Here is a 27,095-nt window from a genome sequence, read left to right as displayed (position 1 = left end):
ATGACCATCCGCCAGATGGTGCAGATCTCACTCATTATGTATGTATATACCCGCCCCCTCCCCCCTCCAACCTGCCCAATAACATATTACTGTAGTACCTATGTGTCCACTTAGGTGCTGCTCAATTAATACCAGTTTGCTGGTGAGTATATGTGGTGCTCGTTTTTCCATTCTTGGGATACTTCACTTAGTAGTATGGGTTCCAGCTCTAACCAGGAAAATGTAAGATGTGCTATATCACCATTGTTTCTTAGAGCTGAATAGTACTCCATGGTATACATATACCACATTTTATTAATCCATTCTTGGATTGATGGGCACTTGGGCTGTTTCCACAGCCTTGCAATTATGAATTGTGCTGCTATAAACATTCGAGTGCAGGTGTCTTTTTTGTAGAGTGTCATTGGAACTTTTGCATAGATGCCCAGCAATGGGATTGCTGGATCGATGGTAGATCCACTTGTATGACCTTAAGGTATCTCCATATTGCTTTCCACAGAGGTTGAACTAGTTTGCAGTCTCACCAGCAGTGTAGGAGGTTTCCCCTATCTCCGCATCCACGCCAGCATCTATTGTTTGGAGAGTTTTTCGTAAAGGCCATTCTCACTAGAGTTAAGTGATACTACATTGTGGTTTTTATTTGCATTTCTCTGATGATTAGAGATGTTGACCATTTTTGCATATGTTTGTTGGCCATTCTTCTGTCTTCTTTAGAAAAGTTTCTCTTCAAGTCCTTTGCCCACTTTTTAATAGGGTTATTTGATTTTTTCTTGCTGATTTTCGTGAGTTCTAAGTATATTCTAGTTATCAGTCCCTTATCAGATGGGTAGGATGCAAAAATTTTTTCCCATTCTGTAGGCTGTCTGTTTATTTTTGTGACTGTTTCTTTGACTGTGGAGAAGCTTTTTAGTTTGATCATGTCCCATTTATTTATTTTTGTTGCTGCTGTGATTGCCTTTGGGGACTTCTTCATAAACTCTTTGCCTAGGCTGATGTCTAGGAGAGTGTTACCAACATTTTCCTCTAGAATTCTAACAGTTTCATACCTTAGGTTTAAGTCTGTTATCCAGCGTGAGTTGATTTTTGTGAGAGGTGAAAGGCGTGGGTCCTGCTTTAGCCTTCTACAAGTGGCTATCCAGTTTTCCCAGCACCATTTATTGAAGAGAGATTCTTTTCCACAGTGTATGTATTTGTCTGCTTTGTCAAAGATTAGATGGCTATATGAGGATGTATTTTTTTTTTTTGGCATATTATGGGGGTACAGATTTTAAGGTTTCAATAAATGCCCATTTCCCCCCATCCCCCCAAAAGTCTGAGTCTCCATCATGACCATCCCCTAGATGGTGCACATCTCACTCATTATGTATGTATGTACCGGCCCCCCTCCCCCCGCCCACCTCCCCAATACCCTATTACTGTAGCACCTATGTGTCCACTTAGGTGCTACTCAGTTAATACCAGTTTGCTGGAGAATATATCTGGTGCTTGTTTTTCCATTCTTGGGATACTTCACTTAGTAGTATGGGTTCCAGCTCTAACCAGGAAAATATAAGATGTGCTATATCACCATTGTTTCTTAGAGCTGAATAGTACTCCATGGTATACATATACCACATTTTATTAATCCATTCTTGGATTGATGGGCACTTGGGCTGTTTCCACAGCCTTGCAATTATGAATTGTGCTGCTATAAACATTGGAGTGCAGGTGTCATTTTTGTAGAGTGTCATTGGATCATTTGGGTAGATGCTCAGCAATGGGATTGCTGGATCAAATGGTAGATTCACTTGTATCGCTTTAAGGTATCTGCATATTGCTTTCCACAGAGGTTGAACTAGTTTGCAGTCCCACCAGCAGTGTAGGAGTGTTCCTCTCTCTCCGCAACCACGCCAGCATTTATTGTTTGGAGATTTTTTGATAAAGGCCATTCTCACTGGGGTTAAGTGATATCTCATTGTGGTTTTGATTTGCATTTCCCTGATGATTAGAGATGTTGAGCATTTCTTCATATGTTTGTTGGCCATTCTTCTGTCTTCTTTAGAAAAATTTCTGTTCAAGTCCTTTGCCCACTTTTTAATGGGGTAATTTGATTTTTTCTTCCTAATTTTCGTGAGTTCTAAGTATATTCTAGTTATCAGTCCCTTATCGGATGCATAGGATGCAAAAATATTCTACCATTCTGTAGGTTGTCTGATTACTTTCATGACTATTTCTTTGGCTGTGCAGAAGCTTAGTAGTTTGATCATGTCCCATTTATTTATTTTTGTTGCTGCTGTGATTGCCTTTGGGGACTTCTTCATAAACTCTCTGCCCAGGCCGATGTCTAGGAGAGTGTTTCCAACTTTTTCCTCTAGAGTTCTAATAGTTTCATATCTTAGGTTTAAGTCTGTTATCCAGCGTGAGTTGGTTTTTGTGAGAGGTGAAAGGTGTGGGTCCTGGTTTAGCCTTCTGCAGGTGGCTATCCAGTTTTCCCAGCACAATTTATTGAAGAGAGATTCTTTTCCCCAGCATATATTTTTGTCTGCTTTGTCAAAGATGAAATGGCTATATGAGGATGGTTTTATATCAGGATTCTCACATCTGTTCCACTGGTCAATATTCCTGTTTTTGTGCCAATACCATATTGTTGTTTTTTTATTTTTTTTTGGCATATTATGGGGGTACAGATTTTAAAGTTTCAATAAATGCCCATTTCCCCCCTCCCCCCAAAAGTCTGAGTCCCCATCATGACCATCCCCCAGATGGTGCACATCTCACTCATTATGTATGTATATACCCGCCCCCCTCCCCCCTCCCACCTGCCCAATACCCTATTACTGTAGTACCTATGTGTCCACTTAGGTGCTACTCAGTTAATACCAGTTTGCTGGAGAATATATCTGGTGCTTGTTTTTCCATTCTTGGGATACTTCACTTAGTAGTATTGGTTCCAGCTCTAACCAGGAAAATATAAGATGTGCTATATCACCATTGTTTCTTAGAGCTGAATAGTACTCCATAGTATACATATACCACATTTTATTAATCCATTCTTGGATTGATGGGCACTTGGGCTGTTTCCACAGCCTTGCAATTATGAATTGTGCTGCTATAAACATTCGAGTGCAGGTGTCTTTTTTGTAGAGTGTCACTGGATCATTTGGGTAGATGCCCAGCAATGGGATTGCTGGATCAAATGGTAGATTCACTTGTATCGCTTTAAGGTATCTCCATATTGCTTTCCACAGAGGTTGAACTAGTTTGCAGTGCCACCAGCAGTGTAGGAGTGTTCCTCTCTCTCCACAACCACGCCAGCATTTATTGTTTGGAGATTTTTTGATAAAGGCCATTCTCACTGGGGTTAAGTGATATCTCATTGTGGTTTTGATTTGCATTTCCCTGATGATTAGAGATGTTGAGCATTTCTTCATATGTTTGTTGGATATTCTTCTGTCTTCTTTAGAAAAATTTCTGTTCAAGTCCTTTGCCCACTTTTTAATGGGGTTATTTGATTTTTTCTTCCTAATTTTCGTGAGTTCTAAGTATATTCTAGTTATCAGTCCCTTATCGGATGCATAGGATGCAAAAATTTTCTCCCATTCTGTAGGTTGTCTGTTTACTTTCATGACAATTTCTTTGGCTGTGCAGAAGCTTTGTAGTTTGATCATGTCCCATTTATTTATTTTTGTTGCTGCTGTGATTGCCTTTGGGGACTTCTTCATAAACTCTTTGCCCAGGCCGATGTCTAGGAGAGTGTTTCCAACTTTTTCCTCTAGAGTTCTAATAGTTTCATATCTTAGGTTTAAGTCTGTTATCCAGCGTGAGTTGGTTTTTGTGAGAGGTGAAAGGTGTGGGTCCTGTTTTAGCCTTCTACAGGTGGCTATCCAGTTTTCCCAGCACCATTTATTGAAGAGGGATTCTTTTCCCCAGCGTATGTTTTTGTCTGCTTTGTCAAAGATGAGATGGCTATATGAGGATGGTTTTATATCAGGATTCTCACATCTGTTCCACTGGTCAATATTCCTGTTTTTGTGCCAATACCATATTGTTTTAATTACTACAGCTTTGTAGTATAGTTTGATATCTGGCATATTAATGCCTCTCATTTTGTTTTTGTTGCCTAGAATTGCTCTTGATATTCAGGGTCTTCTTTGGTTCCGTACGAAGCGTAAAATTATTTTTTCTATATCTGTGAAGAATGCTGATGGGATTTTAATAGGTATTGCATTGAATCTGTAGATCAGTTTGGGTAGTATAGACATTTTGATGATATTGAGTCTGCCGATCCACGAGCATGGTATGGATTTCCATCTGTTTACATCCTCTGCTATTTCCTTCCTCAGTGTTTCATAGTTCTCCCTGTAGAGGTCTTTTACCTCTTTGGTTAAATATATTCCTAGGTACTTTAATTTCTTTGTTGCTATTGTGAAGGGAATTGAGTCTTTGATTTGGTTCTCAATTAGATTGTTGTTGGCGTATATGAATGCCTCTGATTTCTGTGTATTGATTTTGTATCCTGAGACTTTACTAAATTCATTGATCATTTCCAGGAGTTTCTTGGTTGAATCCTTGGGGTTTTCTAGATACAATATCATATCATCAGCAAACAGTGAAAGTTTGATCTCTTCTGCCCCTATTTGGATACATTTGATTCAATTTTCCTGTCCGATTGCTGTAGCCAAGACTTCCAGCACTATGTTGAACAGAAGTGGAGATAGTGGGCAGCCTTGTCTGGTTCCAGTTCTAAGTGGGAATGATTTCAATCTTTCCCGATTCAGTATGATGTTGGCTATGGGTCTGTCATATATGGCTTGTATCATTTTTAGGTATGTCCCTTCTATGCCTATTTTCTTAAGTGTTCGTATCATGAAAGGGTGTTGAATTTTGTCAAAAGCTTTTTCTGCATCTATTGAAAGAATCATGTGGTCTTTGTTTTTGCTTCTGTTGATGTGGTGAATTGCATTTATAGATTTACGTATGTTGAACCATCCCTGCATCCCTGGGATGAAGCCCACTTGGTCGTGGTGGATTATTTTTTTGATAAGTGTCTGTATTCGGTTAGCTAAGATTTTGTTGAAAATTTTTGCATCTATATTCATTAGGGATATTGGTCTGTAGTTTTCTTTTTTTGTTGCATCCTTTCCTGGTTTTGGTATCAGAGTAATATTCGCTTCATAAAAGGTGTCGGGGAGGTTTCCGTTCTTCTCGATGTTGTGGAATAGTTTCTGCAAGATAGGTACTAGTTCTTCTTTGTAAGTATGGTAAAATTCAGGTGTGAAGCCATCTGGACCGGGACTTTTCTTTTTAGGGAGATTTTTAATTGCTGTCTCTATTTCAGCTGTTGAGATTGGTCTGTTCAGGGAATCTATTTCTTCCTGGTTGAGCCTAGGGAGGCTGTGTGTTTCTAGAAATTTGTCCATTTCCTCCACATTTTCCAGTTTGTGTGCATAAAGATTTTTGTAGTATTCATAAATTGTATCTTGTATCTCTTTGGGTACAGTTGTGATATGTCCTTTTTTATTCCTGATGGAGCTTATTAGAGATTTCTCTTTTCTGCTTTTTGTTAGCTTAGACAATGCTGTGTCAATTTTGTTTATTTTTTCAAAGAACCAACTTTTTGTTTTATTAATCTCCTGAATAGCTTTCCTGTTTTCAATTTCGTTTAGTTCTGATTTGATCTTGTTGATTTCACTTCTTCTGCTGGGTTTGGGGTTGGTCTGTTCTTCTTTTTCCAGCTCTTTGAGTCGTTTCATTAAATTGTCTATTTGTGATCTTCTTGTCTTTTGGTTATAGGCATTTATGGAGATAAACTTTCCTCTCAGAACTGCTTTAGCTGTGTCCCAGAGGAGTTGATAACTTTTCTCTCCATTGTCGTTTTCTTCATAGAACTTTTTTATTTCTGTCTTGATTTCTTCATTTACGAAGTAATCATTTAGTAGGAGGTTGTTTAATTTCTATGTTTTTGTGTAGAAATGTGAGTTTCTGTTAGGGTTGATTTCTAGTTTAATTCCACTGTGATCTGAGAAGGTACATGCTATGATTTCTATTTTTTTAAATTTCTTGAGATTTTCTTTGTGTCCTAGGATATGGTCAATCTTAGAGAATGTCCCGTGAGCTGATGAGAAGAATGTATATTCAGTGGATTTTGGGTAGAATGTTCTGTAGATGTCTGTCAGACCCAATTGTTCTAGAGTTTTGTTTAAGTCCATTATTTCTTTATTAATTTTCTGTTTGGAGGATCTGTCTCGTGCCGTCAGTGGGGTGTTGAAATCTCCGGCGATTATGGAGTTGCTATTAATCCATTTGCTTAGCTCCAGTAAGGTTTGCTTTATGAATCTGGGTGCACCTAAGTTGGGTGCATATATATTTAAAATTGTTATCTCTTCTTGTTGGACTGTGCCCTTCACCATTATATAATGACCCTCTTTGTCTTTTACTACTTTTGTTGGTTTAAAAACTAAATCGTCTGAAATTAGAACTGCCACACCAGCCTTCTTTTGGCTTCTATTTGCTTGGAATATTGATCTCCACCCTTTTATTTTTAGTCTATATGCATCCTTGCAGGTTAGATGTGTTTCCTGAAGACAGCATATACTTGGCCTGTATTTTCTTATCCATTCAGCCAGCCTATGTCTCTTAAGTGGAGAGTTTAAGCCATTCACATTTATTGAGAGAACTGATAGGTAAGGTAGATTACTGATCATTCTGTTGGGTTGGATGTTGTTGCTATGATTTCTGTCTTGAGCCATTGTAATATCTGGCCTTTAATATCTTTGTGTTTTGGTTGTTTTTATATTCCTGGTTTATTATGATGATGTTCCGTGCATAACGCTGTTTTAGGTACTTCTTGTAGGGCTGGTCTTGTCTTGGTGAATTCTCTGAGCCTTTGCTTGTCTGAGAATGTTTTTATTTCTCCTTCATATACAAAGCTTAGTTTTGCAGGGAATAATATTCTAGGCTGGGCATTGTTTTGTTTCAAAAGAGTGAGAATGGGGCCCCAGTCTCTCCTTGCTTGTAAAGTCTCATTAGAGAAGTCTGATGTTATTCTAATTGGCTTTCCCTTGTATGTTACTTGCTTCTTTTGTCTTACAGCTCTTAGAAGGGCCTCTTTAGTTGATAATTTGGTTAGTCTGATGACTGCATGTCGTGACGTGTTCCTGTTTGCGTTGAATCTCCCAGGGGTCCTCTGAGCTTCTTGAAATTGTATATCAAGATTTTGAGCAAGGCCTGGGAAATTTTCCTCTATTATATCTTCAAACAGATTGTCCAACCCTAGAGTGTTGTCTTCTTCCCCTTCCTGCAACCCTATGACCCTCACATTAGGTTTCTTCACATAATCCCACAGCTCTTGTAGGCTTTGGTCTTTTCTCTTGTTTCTCTGCTCTATTTCTGTGACTGATTTATTTAATTGGAGGGTGTTATCTTCAAGCTCTGAGATTCTTTCTTCTGCTTCATCTACCCTGTTCTTGAGACTTTCCACTGTATTTTGTAGTTCCTTGAATTGATTCTTCATTTCCAGGAGTTCGGTTACACTTTTCTTCAATGTGTCTATTTCTTTTCTCATATCCTGGAGACTCTTTGTGGTTTCTTGGTGTTGTTTGTTGAGTTGTTGTTGCAGCTGGGTGAGTGTTCTTATGTTCCACATACGAAATTCCTCTTCTTTCATATTGGTTGCCTGATTTTGGTCGGTGTCCGTTTCTAAGGGGCTGGTGCTCCTCTTTGGGGGTGTGTTTTCCGTTTGGTTCTTCATATTTCCTGAGTTCTTTCGCTGATTTCTTCCCATGTCGATCAGTTGTTGTTTCTTTCCTTAGGTTATTATTTGGGTATTCACACACCTTGTTTAGTTTCTGAGGCGTTAGGTGGTGCCTGTGGGTGAAATTGGACCACTCCCTGTATATTTAGTCAGTGGGTGCCGTGGAAAGGCTGTGCAAGAATCCGTCCCTGTCAGTAGGTGGCGTTTGCTTGGAGGAACAGGCTATGGTGTTGATTTTGAGTCCTGTTATCAGCTCTCGTTCTGGATGGAGCTGGGTTGGGTAAGCCTGCCCTCAGGCCGTTAGCAGGGGTCAAAGTTCTGTTCTCTGCTGTCAGGGCGGGGCTGGAATGGTCCCGCTCAGCCAGAAAGTCTGGGTGTGGGGGTGGGGCTGTCTGAGACCCGCAGTCGGTAGCAGGCCTCGCTTCTTTCCACCCTCCCCAACTCCGCAGCTACTCCTGGGCCTCTGCCAGCAGGCCAGACCACAAGCCACCAGGCCTCCCCGGACTGTGATGCCGGCGGGGAGGTTCCCTGCACAGGAACGCCACCTGGGTTGGGCGCACGGCCTCCTCCTGGGAGGAGGGTTGCCCTCTAGGACGCCGATCCGCCCCTGGAGGCCCACACACCTCAGTAGGCTGTTCACGTATAACCCTTCTGTACCCCGAGCAATGCTAGCCCTCCTTGCAGGGGATCTGGTCTGCAGGTCTGACCTCTGGGTCCCAGAGTTCAAACTGTATTCCCACCAGGGAGAGGATTTCCGGTCCTAATTCACCCACAGGGAGCCCAAGCTGGGTCTATGTCTCTCAGCCTCTGAGTCGGCACCGTTTTCCTGGGAACACCGTGCCAGCAGCACCTGGGAGGGTGGGCGGGATCCCAAACGGGAAGGTCCCGTTCCCTGGAGGTGCCTCTGGCTGGTGGCTGTATTGTCTCTCTGGGCAGCCACGGGTAGGGTCGGCGGAGGGGGGGAGGAGGCAATATGGCGCCTGCGCGCGGCTCGGGTCTGTGCACATGGAGGTGCCCGGAGGAAGTTGGGAACCTGGTGCCACGTCTGCTACAGGCTCACCGTTGGCAGGCGGCGGCAGTCTCTGGGCTGATGTCCGCAGGTCTCTCCACCCGCTGGGAAACCCACCAGCAGTCCCGAATGCAGGGGAGGGGAAACAGCAGATCCTCCTACCCTTGCCGCTGGTCTCCGGGCTGCTCCGGTGGTCTCAGCCTCCAGTTCTCCTCCGCAGCCTCCTCCCGTGGAGTCTCCCGGGGTCTCAGGTACCCCTCCTTCCGGCCCTTGTCCGCTGTATGCTCGTCTTCTTGCTTCTTTCCTCTAGTTTCTGCTAGAATCGGTCTTTTCTGCAGAGACCCTCTGTCTGGCGGTGTTATTCGTCCGCCATCTTGCTCCGCCCCCCATTTTGATGATATTGAGTCTGCCGATCCACGAGCATGATATGGATTTCCATCTGTTTACATCCTCTGCTATTTCCTTCCTCAGTGTTTCATAGTTCTCCCTGTAGAGGTCTTTTACCTCTTTGGTTAAATATATTCCTAGGTACTTTAATTTTTTTGTTGCTATTGTGAAGGGAATTGAGTCTTTGATTTGGTTCTCAATTAGATTGTTGTTGGCGTATATGAATGCCTCTGATTTCTGTGTATTGATTTTGTATCCTGAGACTTTACTAAATTCATTGATCAGTTCCAGGAGTTTCTTGGTTGAATCCTTGGGGTTTTCTAGATACAATATCATATCATCAGCAAACAGTGAAAGTTTGATCTCTTCTGCCCCTATTTGGATACCTTTGATTCCATTTTCCTGTCTGATTGCTGTAGCCAAGACTTCCAGCACTATGTTGAACAGAAGTGGAAATAGTGGGCAGCCTTGTCTGGTTCCAGTTCTAAGTGGGAATGATTTCAATCCATCCCCATTCAGTATGATGTTGGCTATGGGTCTGTCATATATGGCTTGTATCATTTTTAGGTATGTCCCTTCTATGCCTATTTTCTTAAGTGTTCGTATCATGAAAGGGTGTTGAATTTTGTCAAAAGCTTTTTCTGCATCTATTGAAAGAATCATGTGGTCTTTGTTTTTGCTTCTGTTTATGTGGTGAATTGCATTTATAGATTTACGTATGTTGAACCATCCCTGCATCCCTGGGATGAAGCCCACTTGGTCGTGGTGGATTATTTTTTTGATAAGTGTCTGGATTCGGTTAGCTAAGATTTTGTTGAAAATTTTTGCATCTATATTCATTAGGGATATTGGTCTGTAGTTTTCTTTTTTTGTTGCATCCTTTCCTGGTTTTGGTATCAGAGTAATATTCGCTTCATAAAAGGTGTCGGGGAGGTTTCCGTTCTTCTCGATGTTGTGGAATAGTTTCTGCAAGATAGGTACTAGTTCTTCTTTGTAAGTATGGTAAAATTCAGGTGTGAAGCCATCTGGACCGGGAGTTTTCTTTTTAGGGAGATTTTTAATTGCTGTTTCTATTTCAGCTGTTGAGATTGGTCTGTTCAAGGAATCTATTTCTTCCTGGTTGAGCCTAGGGAGGCTGTGTGTTTCTAGAAATTTGTCCATTTCCTCCACATTTTCCAGTTTGTGTGCATAAAGATTTTTGTAGTATTCATAAATTGTATCTTTTATCTCTTTGGGATCAGTTGTGATATCTCCTTTTTTATTCCTGATGGAGCTTATTAGAGATTTCTCTTTTCTGCTTTTCGTTAGCTTAGACAATGGTGTGTCAATTTTGTTTATTTTTTCAAAGAACCAGCTTTTTGTTTTATTAATCTCCTGAATAGCTTTCCTGTTTTCAATTTCATTTAGTTCTGATTTGATCTTGTTGATTTCACTTCTTCTGCTGGGTTTGGAGTTGGTCTGTTCTTCTTTTTCCAGCTCATTGAGTCGTTTCATTAGATTGTCTATTTGTGATCTTCTTGTCTTTTGGTTATAGGCATTTATGGAGATAAACTTTCCTCTCAGAACTGCTTTAGCTGTGTCCCAGAGGAGTTGATAACTTTTCTCTCCATTGTCGTTTTCTTCATAGAACTTTTTTATTTCCGTGTTGATTTCTTCATTTACGAAGTAATCATTTAGTAGGAGGTTGTTTAATTTCCACGTTTTTGTGTAGAAATGTGTGTTTCTGTTAGGGTTGATTTCTAGTTTTATTCCACTGTGATCTGAGAAGGTACATGGTATGATTTCTATTTTTTTAAATTTCTTGAGATTTTCTTTGTGGTCTAGGATATGGTCAATCTTAGAGAATGTCCCGTGAGCTGATGAGAAGAACGTATATTCAGTGGATTTTGGGTAGAATGTTCTGTAGATGTCTGCCAGACCCATTTGTTCTAGAGTTTTGTTTAAGTCCATTATTTCTTTATTAATTTTCTGTTTGGAAGATCTGTCTCATGATGTCAGTGGGGTGTTGAAATCTCCGGCGATTATGGAGTTGCTATTAATCCATTTGCTTAGCTCCAGTAAGGTTTGCTTTATGAATCTGGGTGCACCTAAGTTGGGTGCATATATATTTAAAATTGTTATCTCTTCTTGTTGGACTGTGCCCTTCACCATTATATAATGACCCTCTTTGTCTTTTACTACTTTTGTTGGTTTAAAAACTAAATCGTCTGAAATTAGAACTGCCACACCAGCCTTCTTTTGGCTTCTATTTGCTTGGAATATTGATCTCCACCCTTTTATTTTTAGTCTATATGCATCCTTGCAGGTTAGATGTGTTTCCTGAAGACAGCATATACTTGGCCTGTATTTTCTTATCCATTCAGCCAGCCTATGTCTCTTGAGTGGAGAGTTTAAGCCATTCACATTTATAGAGAGAACTGATAGGTAAGGTAGATTACTGATCATTCTGTTGGGTTGGATGTTGTTGCTATGATTTCTGTCTTGAGCCATTGTAATATCTGGCCTTTAATATCTTTAGGTTTTGGTTGTTTTTATATTCGTGGGTTATTATTATGATGTTCCGTGCATAACGCTGTTTTAAGTACTTCTTGTAGGTCTGGTCTTGTCTTGGTGAATTCTCTGAGCCTTTGCTTGTCTGAGAATGTTTTTATTTCTCCTTCATATACGAAGCTTAGTTTTGCAGGGAATAATATTCTAGGCTGGGCATTGTTTTGTTTCAAAAGAGTGAGAATGGGGCCCCAGTCTCTCCTTGCTTGTAAAGTCTCATTAGAGAAGTCTGATATTATTCGAATTGGCTTTCCCTTGTATGTTACTTGCTTCTTTTGTCTTACAGCTCTTAGAAGGGCCTCTTTAGTTGATACTTTGGTCAGTCTGATGACTGCATGTCGTGACGTCTTCCTGTTTGCGTTGAATCTCCCAGGGGTCCTCTGAGCTTCTTGAACTTGTATATCAAGATTTTGAGCAAGGCCTGGGAAATTTTCCTCTATTATATCTTCAAACAGCTTGTCCAACCCTTGAGTGTTGTCTTCTTCCCCTTCCTGCAACCCTATAACCCTCACATTAGGTTTCTTCACATAATCCCACAGCTCTTGTAGGCTTTGCTCTTTTCTCTTGTTTCTCTGCTCTATTTCTGTGACTGATTTATTTAATTGGAGGGTATTATCTTCAAACTCTGAGATTCTTTCTTCTGTTTCATCTACCCTGTTCTTGAGACTTTCCACTGTATTTTGTAGTTCCTTGAATTGATTCTTCATTTCCAGGAGTTCGGTTACACTTTTCTTCAATGTGTCTATTTCTTTTCTCATATCCTGGAGACTTTTTGTTGTTTCTTGGTGTTGGTTATTGAGTTGTTGTTGCAGCTGGGTGAGTGTTCTTATGTTCCACATACGAAATTCCTCTTCTTTCATATTGGTTGCCTGATTTTGGTCGGTGTCCGTTTCTAGGGGGCTGGTGCTCCTCTTTGGGGGTGTGTTTTCCGTTTGGTTCTTCATATTTCCTGAGTTCTTTCGCTGATTTCTTCCCATGTCGATCAGTTGTTGTTTCTTTCCTTAGGTTATTGTTTGGGTATTCACACACCTTGTTTAGTTTCTGAGGCGTTAGGTGGTGCCTGTGGGTGAAATTGGACCACTCCCTGTATATTGAGTCAGTGGGTGCCGTGGAAAGGCTGTGCAAGATGCCGTCCCTGTCAGTAGGTGGCGTTTGCTTGGAGGAACAGGCTATGGTGTTGATTTTGAGTCCTGTTATCAGCTCTCTTTCTGGGCGGAGCTGGGTTGGGTAAGCCTGCCCTCAGGCCGTTAGCAGGGGTCAAAGTTCTGTTCTCTGCTTTCAGGGCAAGCTGTCAGGGCGGGGCTGGAATGGTCCTGTTCAGCCAGAAAGTCTGGGTGTGGGGGTGGGGCTGTCTGAGACCCGCAGTCGGTAGCAGGCCTCGCTTCTTTCCACCCTCCCCAACTCCGCAGCTACTCCTGGGCCTCTGCCAGCAGGCCAGACCACAAGCCACCAGGCCTCCCCGGACTGTGATGCCGGCGGGGAGGTTCCCTGCACAGGAACGCCACCTGGGTTGGGCGCACGGCCTCCTCCTGGGAGGAGGGTTGCCCTCTAGGACGCCGATCTGCCCCTGGAGGCACACACACCTCAGTAGGCTGTTCACGTGTAACCCTTCTGTGCCCCGAGCAATGCTAGCCCTCGGTGCAGGGGATCTGGTCTGCAGGTCCGACCTCTGGGTCCCAGAGTTCAAACTGTATTCCCACCAGGGAGAGGATTTCCGGTCCTAATTCACCCACAGGGAGCCCAAGCTGGGTCTATGTCTCTCAGCCTCTGAGTCGGCACCGTTTTCCTGGGAACACGGTGCCAGCAGCACCTGGGAGGGTGGGCGGGATCCCAAACGGGAAGGTCCCGTTCCCTGGAGGTGCCTCTGGCTGGTGGCTGTATTGTCTCTCTGGGCAGCCGTGGGTAGGGTCGGCGGAGGGGAGGAGGAGGCAATATGGCGCCTGCCGCGCGGCTCGGGTCTGTGCACACGGAGGTGCCCGGAGGAAGTTGGGAATCTGGTGCCACGTCCGCTACAGGCTCACCGCTGGCAGGCGGCGGCAGTCTCTGGGCTGGTATCCGCAGGTCTCTCCTTTCGCTGGGGAGCCCACCAGCAGTCCCGAATGCAGGAGAGGGGAAACGGCAATTCCACCTACCCTTGCCGCTGGTCTCCGGGCTGCTCCGGTGGTCTCAGCCTCCAGTTCTCCTCCGCAGCCTCCTCCCGTGGAGTCTCCCGGGGTCTCAGGTACCCCTCCTTCCGGCCCTTGTCCGCTGTATGCTTGTCTTCTTGCTTCTTTCCTCTAGTTTCTGCTAGAATCTGTCTTTTCTGCAGAGACCCTCTGTCTGGCGGTGTTATTCGTCCGCCATCTTGCTCCCTCCCATATTGTTTTAATTACTACAAGATTCTCACATCTGTTCCACTGGTCAATATTCCTATTTTTGTGCCTATACCATATTGATTTAATTACTACAGCTTTGTAGTATATTTTGATATCTTGCATATTAATACTTCCTATTTTATTTTTGTTGCCTAGAATTGCTTTTGATATTCGGCGTCTTCTTTGGTTTAATACGAAGTGTAAAATTATTTTTTTTTATATCTGTGAAGAATGATGGTGGGATTTTTTTTTTTATTTCGGCATATTATGGGGGTACAGATTTTAAGGTTTCAATAAATATCCTTGCCCCCCTCACCCCACAAGTGTGATTCTCCAGCATGACCATCCCTCACATGGTGCACATCTCACTCATTATGCATGTATATGCCCGTCCCGTTCTCCCCTCCCCCCTCCCCAATATCCTGTTACTGTAGTACCTATGTGTCCACTTAGGTGCTACTCAGCTAATACCAGTTTGCTGGTGAGTATATGTGGTGTTGTTTTTCCATTCTTGAGATACTTCACTTAGTAGTATGGGTTCCAACTCTAACCAGGAAAATATAAGATGTGCTATATCACTGTTGTTTCTTAGAGCTGAATAGTACTCCATGGTATACATATACCACATTTTATTAATCCATTCTTGGATTGTGGACACTTGGGCTGTTTCCGCAGCCTTGCAATTATGAATTGTGCTGCTATAAACATTCGAGTGCCGGTGTCTTTTTTTTTTTAAACTAATTTTAACAGTTTTATTGCAGTATTATTTACATACCACAAAATTCAATGATATAGATCTGTGTAATCATCACCACAATCTAATAATTATGGAACGTTTTCATCATTCCAAAAACAAACCTTCCCATTTGCAATCACACCCAGTTCCCATCCCAACACCCAGGAAATATATAATCGACTCTTTCTCTACACTGCTGCATTCTAAACCTTCCCTATACATGGAATCATACAATATGTGCTTTGTCATAACTGGCTTCCTTTGCTAACATTGTTTGTTAGTTTCATCCAGGTTGTAGCATATATGAATACATACTTTGTCCCATTTTTTTTTTATTTCGGCATACTATGGGGATACAGATTTTGAGGTTTCAATAAACGCCCATTTCCTCCCTCCCCCCAAAAGTCTGAGTCTCCATCATGCCCATCCCCTAGATGGGGCACATCTCACTCATTATGTATGTATTTACCCGCCCCCCTCCCCCCTCCCACCTGCCCAATACCCTATTACTGTAGTAACTATGTGTCCACTTAGGTGCTACTCAGTTAATACCAGTTTGCTGGAGAATATATCTGGTGCTTGTTTTTCCATTCTTGGGATACTTCACTTAGTAGTATGGGTTCCAGCTCTAACCAGGAAAATATAAGATGTGCTATATCACCATTGTTTCTTAGAGCTGAATAGTACTCCATGGTATACATATACCACATTTTATTAATCCATTCTTGGATTGATGGGCACTTGGGCTGTTTCCACAGCCTTGCAATTATGAATTGTGCTGCTATAAACATTGGAGTGCAGGTGTCATTTTTGTAGAGTGTCATTGGAATTTTTGGGTAGATGCCCAGCAATTGGATTGCTGGATCAAATGGCAGATTCACTTGTATTGCTTTAAGGTATCTCCATATTGCTTTCCACAGAGGTTGAACTAGTTTGCAGTCCCACCAGCAGTGTAGGAGTGTTCCTCTCTCTCCACAACCACGCCAGCATTTATTGTTTGGAGATTTTTTGATAAAGGCCATTCTCACTGGGGTTAAGTGATATCTCATTGTGGTTTTGATTTGCATTTCCCTGATGATTAGAGATGTTGAGCATTTTTTCATATGTTTGTTGGCCATTCTTCTGTCTTCTTTAGAAAAATTTCTGTTCAAGTCCTTTGCCCACTTTTTAATGGGGTTATTTGATTTTTTCTTGCTGATTTTCGTGAGTTCTAAGTATATTCTATTTATCAGCCCTTCATCGTATATATAGGATGCAAATTTTTTTTCCCATTCTGTAGGTTGTCTGTTTACTTTCATGACTGTTTCTCTGGCTGTGCTTTTTAGTTTCATCATCTCCCATTTATTTATTTTTGTTGCTGCTGTGATTGCCTTTGGGGACTTCTTCATAAACTCTTTGCCTAGGCCGATGTCTAGGAGAGTGTTTCCAACATCTTCTTCTAGAATTCTAATAGTTTCATACCTTAGGTTTAAGTCTGTTATCCAGCGGGAGTTGATTTTTGTGAGAGGTGAAATGTGTGGGTCCTGTTTTAGCCTTCTACAAGTGGCTATCCAGTTTTCCCAGCACCATTTATTGAAAAGTGATTCTTTTCCCCAGTGTATGTTTTTGTCTGCTTTGTCAAATATTTGATGGCTATATGAGGATGGTTTTATATCAGGATTCTCACATCTGTTCCATTGGTCAATAATCCTATTTTTGTGCCAATGCCAGATTGTTTTAATTACAACAGCTTTGTACTATAGTTTGATATCTGGCATGTTAATGCCTCCCATTTTGTTTTTGTTGCCTAGATTGCTCTTGATATTCTGGGTCTTTTTTGGTTCCATACAAAGCGCAAAATTATTTTTTCTATATCTGTGAAGAATGCTGATGGGATTTTAATAGGTATTGCATTGAATATGTAGATCAGTTTGGGTAGTATAGACATTTTAATGATGTTGAGTCTGCCGATCCACCAGCATGGTATCGATTTCCATCTATTTACATCCTCTGCTATTTCCTTCCTCAGTGTTTCATAGTTCTCCCTGTAGAGGTCTTTTACGTTCTTGGTTAAGTATATTCCTAGATAATTTAATTTCTTTGTTGCTATTGTGAAGAGAATTGAGCCTTTTATTTCACTCTCAATTTGATCGTTGTTGGTGTATATGAATGCCTCTAATTTCTATGTATTGGTTTTGTATCCTGAGACTTTACTAAATTCATTGATCAGTTCCAGGAGTTTCTTGGTTGAATCTTTGGGGTTTTCTAAATATAATATCATGTCAATTAGCAAACAGTGAATGTTTGATCTCTTCTGCCCCTATATGGATACCTTTAATTCCACTTTCCTGTCTGATTGCTGTAGCCAAGATTTCCAGCACTATGTTGAATAGAAGTGGAGATAGTGGGCAGCCTTGCCTGTTTCCAGTCCTAAGTGGGAATGCTTTCATGTTTTCCCCATTCTGTATGATGTTTGCTATGGGTCTGTCATATACGGCTTGTATCATTTTTAGGTATGTTCCTTCTATGCGTATTTTATTAAGTGTTTGTATCATGAAAGGGTGTTGAATTTTGTCAAAAGCTTTTTTTGCATCTATTGAATGAATCATGTGGTCTTTGTTTTTGCTTCTGTACATGTGGTGAATTGCATTTATAGATTTATGTATGTTGAACCATCCCTGCATCCCTGGGATGAAGCCCACTTGGTTGTGATGGATATTTTTTTGATAAGTGTCTGGATTCGGTTAGCTAAGATTTTGTTGAAAATTTTTGCATCTATATTCATTATGGATATTGGTCTGTAATTTTCTTTTTTTGTTGCATCCTTTCCTGGTTTTGGTATCAGAGTAATATTCGCTTCATAAAAGGTGTCGGGGTGGTTTCCGTTCTTCTTGATGTTGTGTAGTAGTTTCTGCAAAATAGGTACTAGTTCTTCTTTGTAAGTGTGGTAAAATTTAGGTGTGAAACCATCTGGACCGGAACTTTTCTTTTTCTTTTTTTTTTTTTTTTTAATTATTTTTTTTATTTTGGTATATTATGGGGGTACAGATTTTAAGGTTTCAATAAATGCCCATTTCCCCCCCTCCCCCCAAAAGTCTGAGTCTCCATCATGACCATCCCCCAGATGGTGCACATCTCACTCACTATGTATGTATATACCCTCCCCCCTCTCCCCTCCCACCTGCCCAATACCCTATTACTGTAGCACCTATGTGTCCACTTAGGTGCTACTCAGTTAATACCAGTTTGCTGGAGAATATATCTGGTGCTTGTTTTTCCATTCTTGGGATACTTCACTTAGTAGTATGGGTTCCAGCTCTAACCAGGAAAATATAAGGTGTGCTATATCACCATTGTTTCTTAGAGCTGAATAGTACTCCATGGTGTACATATACCACATTTTATTAATCCATTCTTGGATTGATGGGCACTTGGGCTGTTTCCACAGCCTTGCAATTATGAATTGTGCTGCTATAAACATTCGAGTGCAGGTGTCTTTTTTGTAGAGTGTCACTGGATCATTTGGGTAGATGCCCAGCAATGGGATTGCTGGATCAAATGGTAGATTCACTTGTATCGCTTTAAGGTATCTCCATATTGCTTTCCACAGAGGTTGAACTAGTTTGCAGTCCCACCAGCAGTGTAGGAGTGTTCCTCTCTCTCCACAACCACGCCAGCATTTATTGTTTGGAGATTTTTTGATAAAGGCCATTCTCACTGGGGTTAAGTGATATCTCATTGTGGTTTTGATTTGCATTTCCCTGATGATTAGAGATGTTGAGCATTTCTTCATATGTTTGTTGGCCATTCTTCTGTCTTCTTTAGAAAAATTTCTGTTCAAGTCCTTTGCCCACTTTTTAATGGGGTTATTTGATTTTTTCTTCCTAATTTTCGTGAGTTCTAAGTATATTTTAGTTATCAGTCCCTTATCGGATGCATAGGATGCAAAAATTTTCTCCCATTCTGTAGGTTGTCTGTTTACTTTCATGACTATTTCTTTGGCTGTGCAGAAACTTTGTAGTTTGATCATGTCCCATTTATTTATTTTTGTTGCTGCTGTGATTGCCTTTGGGGACTTCTTCATAAACTCTTTGCCCAGGCCGATGTCTAGGAGAGTGTTTCCAACTTTTTCCTCTAGAGTTCTAATAGTTTCATATCTTAGGTTTAAGTCTGTTATCCAGCGTGAGTTGGTTTTTGTGAGAGGTGAAAGGTGTGGGTCCTGTTTTAGCCTTCTACAGGTGGCTATCCAGTTTTCCCAGTACCATTTATTGAAGAGGGATTCTTTTCCCCAGCGTATGTTTTTGTCTGCTTTGTCAAAGATGAGATGGCTATATGAGGATGGTTTTATATCAGGATTCTCACATCTGTTCCACTGGTCAATATTCCTATTTTTGTGCCAATACCATATTGTTTTAATTAGTACAGCTTTGTAGTATAGTTTGATATCTGGCGTATTAATGCCTCCCATTTTGTTTTTGTTACCTAGAATTGCTCTTGATATTCATGGTCTTCTTTGGTTCCATACGAAGCGTAAAATTATTTTTTCTATATCTGTGAAGAATGCTGATGGGATTTTAATAGGTATTGCATTGAATCTGTAGATCAGTTTGGGTAGTATAGACATTTTGATGATATTGAGTCTGCCGATCCACGAGCATGGTATGGATTTCCATCTGTTTACATCCTCTGCTATTTCCTTTCTCAGTGTTTCATAGTTCTCCCTGTAGAGGTCTTTTACCTCTTTGGTTAAATATATTCCTAGGTACTTTAATTTCTTTGTTGTTATTGTGAAGGGAATTGAGTCTTTGATTTGGTTCTCAATTAGATTGTTGTTGGCATATATGAATGCCTCTGATTTCTGTGTATTGATTTTGTATCCTGAGACTTTACTAAATTCATTGATCAGTTCCAGGAGTTTCTTGGTTGAATCCTTGGGGTTTTCTAGATACAATATCATATCATCAGCAAACAGTGAAAGTTTGTTCTCTGCTGCCCCTATTTGGATACCTTTGATTCCATTTTCCTATCTGATTGCTGTAGCCAAGACTTCCAGCACTATGTTGAACAGAAGTGGAGGTAGTGGGCAGCCTTGTCTGGTTCCAGTTCTAAGTGGGAATGATTTCAATCTTTCCCCATTCAGTATGATGTTGGCTATGGGTCTGTCATATATGGCTTGTATCATTTTTAGGTATGTCCCTTCTATGCCTATTTTCTTAAGTGTTCGTATCATGAAAGGGTGTTGAATTTTGTCAAAAGCTTTTTCTGCATCTATTGAAAGAATCATGTGGTCTTTGTTTTTGCTTCTGTTTATGTGGTGAATTGCATTTATAGATTTACGTATGTTGAACCATCCCTACATCCCTGGGATGAAGCCCACTTGGTCGTGGTGGATTATTTTTTTGATAAGTGTCTGGATTCGGTTAGCTAAGATTTTGTTGAAAATTTTTGCATCTATATTCATTAGCGATATTGGTCTGTAGTTTTCTTTTTTTGTTGCATCCTTTCCTGGTTTTGGTATCAGAGTAATATTCGCTTCATAAAAGGTGTCGGGGAGGTTTCCGTTCTTCTCGATGTTGTGGAATAGTTTCTGCAAGATAGGTACTAGTTCTTCTTTGTAAGTATGGTAAAATTCAGGTGTGAAGCCATCTGGACCGGGACTTTTCTTTTTAGGGAGATTTTTAATTGCTGTTTCTATTTCAGCTGTTGAGATTGGTCTGTTCAGGGAATCTATTTCTTCCTGGTTGAGCCTAGGGAGGCTGTGTGTTTCTAGAAATTTGTCCATTTCCTCCACATTTTCCAGTTTGTGTGCATAAAGATTTTTGTAGTATTCATAAATTGTATCTTGTATCTCTTTGGGATCAGTTGTGATATCTCCTTTTTTATTCCTGATGGAGCTTATTAGAGATTTCTCTTTTCTGCTTTTCGTTAGCTTAGCCAATGGCGTGTCAATCTTGTTTATTTTTTCAAAGAACCAACTTTTTGTTTTGTTAATCTCCTGAATAGCTTTCCTGTTTTCAATTTCGTTTAGTTCTGATTTGATCTTGTTGATTTCACTTCTTCTGCTGGGTTTGGGGTTGGTCTGTTCTTTTTCCAGCTCTTTGAGTCGTTTCATTAGATTGTCTATTTGTGATCTTCTTGCCTTTTGGTTATAGGCATTTATGGAGATAAACTTTCCTCTCAGAACTGCTTTAGCTGTGTCCCAGAGGAGTTGGTAACTTGTCTCTCCATTGTCGTTTTCTTCATAGAAGTTTTTTATTTCCATCTTGATTTCTTCATTTACGAAGTAATCATTTAGTAGGAGGTTGTTTAATTTCCACGTTTTTGTGTAGAAATGTGAGTTTCTGTTAGGCTTGATTTCTAGTTTTATTCCACTGTGATCTGAGAAGGTACATGGTATGATTTCTATTTTTTTAAATTTCTTGAGATTTTCTTTGTGTCCTAGGATATGGTCAATCTTAGAGAATGTCCCGTGAGCTGATGAGAAGAACGTATATTCAGTGGATTTTGGGTAGAATGTTCTGTAGATGTCAGTCAGACCCAATTGTTCTAGAGTTTTGTTTAAGTCCATTATTTCTTTATTAATTTTCTGTTTGGAGGATCTGTCTCGTGCCGTCAGTGGGGTGTTGAAATCCCCGGCGATTATGGAGTTGCTATTAATCCATTTGCTTAGCTCCAGTAAGGTTTGCTTTATGAATCTGGGTGCACCTAAGTTGGGTGCATATATATTTAAAATTGTTATCTCTTCTTGTTGGACTGTGCCCTTCACCATTATATAATGACCCTCTTTGTCTTTTACTACTTTTGTTGGTTTAAAAACTAAATCGTCTGAAATTAGAACTGCCACACCAGCCTTCTTTTGGCTTCTATTTGCTTGGAATATTGATCTCCACCCTTTTATTTTTAGTCTATGTGCATCCTTGCAGGTTAAATGTGTTTCCTGAAGACAGCATATACTTGGCCTGTATTTTCTTATCCATTCAGCCAGCCTATGTCTCTTGAGTGGAGAGTTTAAGCCATTCACATTTATTGAGAGAACTGATAGGTAAGGTAGATTACTGATCATTCTGTTGGGTTGGATGTTGTTGCTATGATTTCTGTCTTGAGCCACTGTAATATCTGGCCTTTAATATCTTTGGGTTTTGGTTGTTTTTATATCCGTGGATTATTATTATGATGTTCCGTGCATAACGCTGTTTTAAGTACTTCTTGTAGGGCTGGTCTTGTCTTGGTGAATTCTCTGAGCCTTTGCTTGTCTGAGAATGTTTTTATTTCTCCTTCATATATGAAGCTTAGTTTTGCAGGGAATAATATTCTAGGCTGTGCATTGTTTTGTTTCAAAAGAGTGAGAATGGGGCCCCAGTCTCTCCTTGCTTGTAAAGTCTCATTAGAGAAGTCTGATGTTATTCGAATTGGCTTTCCCTTGTATGTCACTTGCTTCTTTTGTCTTACAGCTCTTAGAAGGGCCTCTTTAGTTGATACTTTGGTCAGTCTGATGACTGCATGACGTGACGTCTTCCTGTTTGCATTGAATCTCCCAGGGGTCCTCTGGGCTTCTTGAACTTGTATATCGAGATTTTGAGCAAGGCCTGGGAAATTTTCCTCTATTATATCTTCAAAAAGCTTGTCCAGCCCTTGAGTGTTGTCTTCCTCCCCTTCGGCTAAACCTATGACGCTCACGTTAGGTTTTTTCACATAATCCCACAGCTCTTGTAGGCTTTGGTCTTTTCTCTTGTTTCTCTGCTGTATTTCTGTGACTGATTTATTTAATTGGAAGGTGTTATCTTCAAGCTCTGAGATTCTTTCTTCTGCTTGATCTACCCTGTTCTTGAGACTTTCCACAGTATTTTGTAGTTCTCTGAGTTGATTCTTCATCTCCAGGACTTCGGTTAAAGTTTTCTTCACTGTGTCAATCTCTTTGTTGAACCTTTGTTCCATTTCTTGGAGGTTTTTTGTGTTTTCTTGGTGTTGGTTATTGAGTTGTTGTTGCAGCTGGGTGAGTGTTCTTATGATCCACATACGAAATTCCTTTTCTGTCATATTGGTTGCCTGATTTTGGTCGGTGTCCGTTTCTAGGGGGCTGGTGCTCCTCCTTGGGGGTGTGTTTTCCGTTTGGTTCTTCATATTTCCTGAGTTCTTTCGCTGATTTCTTCCCATGTCGATCAGTTGTTGTTTCTTTCCTTAGGTTATTGTTTGGGTATTCACACACCTTGTTTAGTTTCTGAGGCGTTATGTGGTGCCTGTGGGTGAAATTGGACCACTCCCTGTATATTGAGTCAGTGGATGCCGTGGCAAGGCTGTGCAAGATGCTGTCCCTGTCAGTAGGTGGCGTTTGCTTGGAGGAACAGGCTATGGTGTTGATTTTGAGTCCTGTTATCAGCTCTCGTTCTGGGCGGAGCTGGGTTGGATAAGCCTGCCCTCAGGCCGTTAGCAGGGGTCAAAGTTCTGTTCTCAGCTTCCAGGGAAAGCTGTCAGGGCGGGGCTGGAATGGTCCCGCTCAGCCAGAAAGTCTGGGTGTGGGGGTGGGGCTGTCTGAGACCCGCAGTCTGCAGCAGGCCTCGCTTCTTCCCACCCTCCCCAACTCTGCAGCTACTCCTGGGCCTCTGCCAGCAGGCCAGACCACAAGCCACCAGGCCTCCCCGGACTGTGGTGCCAGCGGGGAGGTTCCCTGCACAGGAACGCCACCTGGGTTGGGCGCACGGCCTCCTCCTGGGAGGAGGGTTGTTCTCTAGGGCGCCGATCCGCCCCTGGAGGCACACAGCCCTCAGTAGGCTGTTCACGTATAACCCTTCTGTGCCCCGGGCAATGCTAGCCCTCGGTGCAGGGGATCTGGTCTGCAGGTCCGACCTCTGGGTCCCAGAGTTCAAACTGTATTCCCACCAGGGAGAGGATTTCCGGTCCTAATTCACCCACAGGGAGCCCAAGCTGGGTCTATGTCTCTCAGCCTCTGAGTCGGCACCGTTTTCCTGGGAACACGGTGCCAGCAGCACCTGGGAGGGTGGGCGGGGTCCCAAACGGGAAGGTCCCGTTCCCTGGAGGTGCCTCCGGCTGGTGGCTGTATTGTCTCTCTGGGCAGCCGCGGGTAGGGTCGGCGGAGGGGAGGAGGAGGCAATATGGCGCCTCCCGCGCGGCTCGGGTCCGTGCACACGGAGGTGCCCGGAGGAAGTTGGGAACCTGGTGCCACGTCTGCTACAGGCTCACCGTTGGCAGGCGGCGGCAGTCTCTGGGCTGATGTCCGCAGGTCTCTCCACCCGCTGGGGAGCCCACCAGCAGTCCCGAATGCAGGGGAGGGGAAACAGCAGATCCACCTACCCTTGCCGCTGGTCTCCGGGCTGCTCCGGTGGTCTCAGCCTCCAGTTCTCCTCCGCAGCCTCCTCCCGTGGAGTCTCCCGGGGTCTCAGGTACCCCTCCTTCCGGCCCTTGTCCGCTGTATGCTCGTCTTCTTGCTTCTTTCCTCTAGTTTCTGCTAGAATCGGTCTTTTCTGCAGAGACCCTCTGTCTGGCGGTGTTATTCGTCCGCCGTCTTGCTCCGCCCCCCCGGAACTTTTCTTTTTAGGGAGATTTTTAATTGCTGTTTCTATTCAGCCCTTGAGCTTGTTCTGTTCAGGAATTCTATTTCTTCCAGGTTGAGACAAGGGAAGCTGTGTGTTTCTAGAAATTTGTCTATTTCATCCACATTTTCCAGTTTGTGTGCATAAAGATTTTTGTAGTATTCATAAATTATATCTTGTATCGCTTTGGGATCAGTTGTGACATATCCTTTTTTGTGCCTGATGGAGTTTATTAGAGATTTCTCTTTTCTGCTTTTCGTTAGCTTAGCCAGTGGCGTGTCTATTTTGTTTATGTTTTCAAAGAACCAACTTTTTGTTTTATCAATCTCCTGAATAGCTTCCCTGTTTTCAATTTCGTTTAGTTCTGATTTGATCTTGTTGATTTCACTTAATCTGCTGGGTTTGGGGTTGATCTGTTCTTCTTTTGCCAGCTGTTTGAGTCATTTCGTTAGATTGTCTATTTGTGATATTTTTGACTTTTGGTTATAGGCCTTTATGGAGATAAACTTTCCTCTCAGAACTGCTTTAGCTGTGTCCCAGAGGAGTTCATAACTTGTCTCTCCATTGTCATTTTGTTCATAGAATTTTTTTTATTTCCATCTCATCAAATTTGTATTAATTGATCAACACTAAGTGCACATATGGTAGTGACATTCATTAGGTGAATGTCACCTGAATGTCACCTACTCTGATTGGGCAGGTGGTGGGGGGAGGGGATGGATGTGTATCTGGACCTGGAACTGATGCAGAAGTTCAGCTGCCTTGGCACAACTGATAAGGACAAGCTCATCTTCGAGTTCCAGAGGCTCCTTGGCTTCCAGCTCAACCCTCCCAGCTGAGCCTTCTTCCTGGACATGACCAACTGGAACCTACAAGCACCAATTGGTGACTATTATGAGTTTGAGAGCCCAAACATCAGTGTGCCCTCTATGTCCTTTGTTGAAGATGTCACCATAGGAGAAGGGGAGTCAATACCTCCTGATTCTCAGTTTATAAAAACGTGGCAGATCCAGAATTCTGGGGCAGATGCCTGGCCTCCAGGAGTTTGTGTTAAATATGTAAGGGAGACCAAGTTGGACATGTGAACATGGTGATGGTGAGATCGCTAGAGCCCCAAGAAATTGCAGATGTCAGCATCCAGAAGTGCAGCCCCAGCAGAGCAGGAATGTATCAGGGACAGTGGCAGATGTGCACTGCTACAGGACTCTACTATGGAGATGTCATATGGGTGATTCTTAGTGTGGAGGTTGGTGGACTTTTAAGAGTAATGCAGTAGCTGTCATCTTTTGAAACGGAGTTCAACACACAGCTGCATCGCAAGGGGCTCCACGAGCCTTACCTCTTTGGCCAGTCTTAAACGTGTGTCGGCAAGAAGAAAAATTAAAAGACAGAAGGCCTGACTCGGGGCGGGAAGGGGCAAGGGGTTCCTCTGGGTTGCAGACCACATCGCAAGGACCCTTGGGTATGACCCCCAATCCCGGAAGAAGAGGAAGAAGCAGAACAGACTAGTTTTGAGTAAACTCAGTATGCATGTGTGAATGCTAAATTGCAGGAATGGTGTTGAGGCTACGGAGAAGAAATCCATGCAGCCACCTTGGGTTTTGTTTATTAGGCGTCTGTCTAACAAGTCCTTAGGTCACTTGGGAAGGGAAAAAAGTTAAAAATGGGGAAAAATAGCCATTTTTTAAACAAAATTATTTTGCCTACAGAGAGGTTGTAGTTTTGAGCACGTTGATTTTTTTCCTCTTCCCCTACTTTTTTTTTTTTTTTGAATACAGGATAATGTATTCTTTAAAAAAGAAAACTAATGAATGAGGAGCACACTGTCTGGCGGATGGACATGTTTGTAGCTCTGACTCAGGCTGGGCAAAGGCAATATATGTAACCTAAACATTTGTACCCCCATAATATTCTGAAATAATAAAAGGATAATAGTGATTGAGAGACACTATCTGGTACACAGAAAAGATTACAAGTTTCAATAGGTCAATGACAAGGATATACCTGTATGAAGCTGGATGTACCAAATGTGGGAACAGTGTTTGGGCTTTTGAGTCTTCAGAAAGCTAGCTCTTTTGCTAGGTTTGCTAGGTTGCTAATGATAGCACCTGTTATGGATTGCATTGTGTCCCCCTAAAATTCATATGTTGGAGACCTAACTCCTTGGACCTCAGAATGTGACATTATTTGAAAATAGGGTTGCTGTATATGTAATGAGTTGTTAGTCATTTGTGTGAATTGAATTGTAGAGGGTGATAAGTATGTGAGTGGACCCTTGACAGAGTGCTGGAAGGAAGGATAGTGGGGAAATTTCATGGTAGATACCAGCCACTATCTATGCAGTGAGCCTTGTCCTGCTCTTAGTATTATTTTTCATACTATAGATTTAAAGAGAAAACTCAAGAAAAAATGTTTATCTCCTATAACCCACGAACCCATTACATATTTCCACCATATTTTCTTGTTTTCAAACTGTATTTTGTTTTCTATACATAATACATATTTCTGATTGGGATATCAGTGACTTAAAGCTGAAGCCAGTTGCTTTCTACATAATTGGACAAGGAAGTGAGTACAAATCTCAGGTTGAGCTACCCTCCTGAGCATGCATTAGGTTCTGTCTCAGTCTCTGTGTCTCTCTCCCTCCCTATCTCACTATTTTTCTCTCAGTCCCTCCCTTGTTCTATTTTACCTTTCTCTTCTCTAGTCTGGGAATGCAGAAGTGTCAGTCCTCACATTGGACCTCTAATCTCAGTGGAGGTCACCACTATTTTGAAGAAGTTTACAGTATTTGCCTGATCTT

General features: G+C 41.8%; 1 pseudogene; it reads left to right on the top strand.

Moving 5' to 3' along the window:
* LOC105865771 (protein ILRUN pseudogene) lies at nucleotides 1–25,649 on the top strand (annotated as a pseudogene).
* The last annotated feature ends 1,446 nt before the right edge of the window (nucleotides 25,650–27,095 follow it).

The sequence above is a fragment of the Microcebus murinus genome, chromosome X (assembly GCF_040939455.1).
Source record: "Microcebus murinus isolate Inina chromosome X, M.murinus_Inina_mat1.0, whole genome shotgun sequence".
Taxonomy (NCBI): Eukaryota; Metazoa; Chordata; class Mammalia; order Primates; family Cheirogaleidae; genus Microcebus; species Microcebus murinus.
Note: the sequence above shows the minus strand (reverse complement) of the source record. Positions and strands in the feature narration are given on the sequence as shown.